The sequence below is a fragment of the Bombina bombina genome, chromosome 2 (genome assembly GCF_027579735.1).
Source record: "Bombina bombina isolate aBomBom1 chromosome 2, aBomBom1.pri, whole genome shotgun sequence".
Classification (NCBI taxonomy): Eukaryota; Metazoa; Chordata; class Amphibia; order Anura; family Bombinatoridae; genus Bombina; species Bombina bombina.
In genome coordinates this window covers 1,122,793,249-1,122,797,393 of record NC_069500.1, presented here as the reverse complement: position 1 = coordinate 1,122,797,393, position 4,145 = coordinate 1,122,793,249, and positions in this window count along the sequence as shown.

Below are 4,145 nucleotides of genomic sequence, written 5' to 3'. Positions count from 1 at the left end.
GCGTTAGAGGCTCCTAACGCTGGTTTCTTACGGACTCCGGTATTTAGAGTTCATTTACCGACACTCAAAAATCACCCAACGCACAAATCTCTACGGACAGCTCAAACCCAGTAGTTAACATATACCGACAAAATAAACATCCACTAATAACAAAACAAATATTACACAAACTACACTTACACTCATACAAACACTACACTATATTTATTTTTCAGATTTAATAATTTTTCATCCAAATACAAAGGATCAAAGTTGCGAGATCTCGGGTGTTAGAAAAAAAACAACACAAATCCATTTTCCCATTGACTTACATTGACACACGGGAAAAGACCCTCATATAGCTACATCTAACTAATAAGATTATCACAAACATACACTCATCGATGCATACAAACAATATACACCACATTACATACACAAACAAGTTATTTATTACAAAATTAACACGATTTAGCTACTTTTTCACACAAGCTCATGACGTCACTCACTTTACGAGGAAAACCAGACTTAGAAAAACAAATTGACCAAAATTTGGAGCCTCCATTGACTTCTATGGGGAAGACGTGCTCGTGCACGCGACAGACAGATTTCCCTAACGCACGCAAATAGCGTAGACAAATAAACTCCAAATACCAGCGCTAGAAATAGGAAAAAAATACATGCTTTTCTGCGTTAGACCCAGCTATGATAAATAGATCAAGAAATGACTATTTCCCTATGGTGAACTTAGGGATTTTACTTATTGAATATTCACAACACCATTAAATTGTTTCAGACTTTTATATTACATCAACTACAAATCAACATCACTAGTAACAAACTTTTTTTAAAAAAATATTACATTTAAACGGACACAAAAATATTTTAAACTTTTCAGGATTCACAAACAGTACACAATGGGAAACACCTCTCATTTACCTTTATTATTGCATTTCATTTATTCAACTCATATGCTTGCAGCAACTGCATATCTACATAGGCTTAACACATGATCAGTCATGGATGCACATACATTACTTTTAACATTCACTCATACATGTGCATTCAAATGATGGGGGAAAAACACATTACATTCTCTATAGGAATCACAAAACAGAACATATGGATTTTAATGTACTTTTAACATCATGATTCCATCACAATAAACCATTAGGAACTTTATGGGAAGGAACAACAATGCCAGACCGCTATATAGAAGTCAGCATATGTGGGACACAATCACAATATATATGTAGATGTACATAACACGCATCACCCATCACGCAACCACAAAACACACATTTATATTTTATTCAGCACACAATAACAATGTAGCACAATACAACAACACAATGAGGATTTCAGAACTACATAGGCAGGTTAATAATATCATGACGTCATTAGAAGATTCAACCATACACATCACAGATTCACGACTGTTCCGCCCCTTTCTGAACTTTAACACTCAATACTACAATACAACATATACGTAAATAACAGTTTGGAACAGCATTATTAGGGAGATTTGAATGGGACAATTAATAAATATTGTCAGATCGCAAATCACTTATATAATACTACAGATGACAGCCGGAAGTTATTCAGTATTAGTGCAATTTGAATGGGACGCATACAATATTGACAGCTCGGCAATCACTTATATATACAATACTACAGATGACAGCCGGAAGTTATTCAGTATTAGTGCGATTTGAATGGGACGCATACAATATTGACTGCTCGGCAATCACTTATATATACAATACTACAGATGACAGACGGGAAGTTCGGAATTATTATTGCGATTTTAAAGGGACTCATCCAATATTGACATCTCGGCAATCACTTATATATACAATACTACAGATGGCAGATGTTACTTTATCGTTTTCAAACAATGTTGCAGCAACATTGATTGATCACATTCGATGCACATTATGCACAACTATGCACTTTCATTCATGTCAGCCTGGACGTGTGCTTGTTACTATAAGATCGCGTTTAAGAAATATTGATTACGCATATGATCAAACATTACAAACATGCACTGTATGTGTGATATTTGACACTTTCACATTGAGATTCATTGGGGGGAAAAAACATTTCAGCCAAAAAAACAAAAACGCCCACTTTGAAAGCATTCGGGCCGCTCACATACAAACAAGTGAATACAATTAGCAATCATTACAAACTCACTACCATTGGACTAATTGTACTATAAATCCCCCAAACAACATGGCCAAAGCATCACTTGTGATCCACATCAGATCAAGTGCTTACCTTGTTACGCTGTTTTGAAAGATGGATGACGATGACATGGTAGACGCTGCTGGTGCTGCTATTGGCGAACTAGCTGTTGATCGAATCAGGCAGCCTCGGCGGCTCAGACTGAGACGAAGGGGTCATCTGGTTCGAGGTCCTCGTGTCTACAGGGTGAGACCCACCTTGGAAAACATGAGCGACTTTGAGGTTTATGATAAGTATCGGCTCAATCGCGAACAGCTCATTGGCCTTTACGATCTTCTTAAACCTCATTTGGAGCCACGTATAAGAATAAGGACTGCTGTTCCCGGCATGAGTAAGATGCTAAGTTGTCTTTACGTCCTGGCCTCCGGGAGTTTTCAATCCGGAAAAATGTACATGCATGGCCTGGCTCAAGGTACATTCTCTGTGGTGTTTGATAACTTTCTGGACGCCATGGTACGGATCAGTAAGCATTACATAGGATTCCCACAAAATGATGGTGATTGGAGGCGCCTGAAGCGGGAATTCTTTGATATTGCTCAATTGCCCAATGTCTTGGGAGCCATAGATTGTATCCACATTGCGCTGCGTGCTCCAATTGATGACTTGCCCTTCAGAAATCGCAAACATTTTCATAGCCTCAACGTGCAGTATGTTTGTGACGCACAGATGAGGATTATGCATGTGTGTGCGAATTTTGGAGGAGCTTGTCATGATGCCCGCATCCTCGCTCAGTCGTCCCTGTGGAGACCGTTTGAGGAGAGACGAATGCCCCCTGGTTATCTCGTTGGTGAGTATTTGTGCACAACATGGTTAATTAGTTAGACAATTGCCACTGTAGTTTTAAAATGTTAGCGTAATGTTCAGCTATAGGATGCAATTTAACCATTTTTTTTTATTTCCGCAAATGTCTAGTTTTAGTTCAATGCAGATATGTAGCATGTCTTACCTTAAATGCTCAGATAGAGAATGCAATGTAACCATTTAGTTTGCATTTTACACAAGGTTTGGTTTAGGAGAAATACGCATATGTAGCATGTCTTAGCTGAAATGGGAAGATATTAGCTAATGCAATTTAACCATGTCATTGTCTCTTTCCGCTAATGTCTAGTTTTAGTTCAATGCAGATATGTAGCATGTCTTACCTTAAATGCTCAGATAGAGAATGCAATGTAACCATTTAGTTTGCATTTTACACAAGGTTTGGTTTAGGAGAAATACGCATATGTAGCATGTCTTAGCTGAAATGGGAAGATATTAGCTAATGCAATTTAACCATGTCATTGTCTCTTTCCGTTAATGTCTAGTTTTAGTTCAATGCAGATATGTAGCATGTCTTACCTTAAATGCTCAGATAGAGAATGCAATGTAACCATTTAGTTTGCATTTTACACAAGGTTTGGTTTAGGAGAAATACGCATATGTAGCATGTCTTAGCTGAAATGGGAAGATATTAGCTAATGCAATTTAACCATGTCATTGTCTCTTTCCGCTAATGTCTAGTTTTAGTTCAATGCAGATATGTAGCATGTCTTACCTTAAATGCTCAGATAGAGAATGCAATGTAACCATTTAGTTTGCATTTTACACAAGGTTTGGTTTAGGAGAAATACGCATATGTAGCATGTCTTAGCTGAAATGGGAAGATAGAGAATAAGATTGAACTAGATTATTCTTTTAAAAAATAAACATTTGTTAGTGGATTATCGTGTACAAAACCTTTTATTGGAATCAAAATACTATTTTGAGGATTCAGTTTGAATTATGTTCTGTTCATAATTTATAGGTGATTCTGGGTACATGAGCCGGCCTTGGCTTATTACCCCCTTGCGTAGCCCGACTGATGTGTCTGAGGAGCGCTACAATAGGGCTCATAAGAGAACCAGGGCGGTGGTTGAACGGATGTTCGGGCTCCTGAAGAT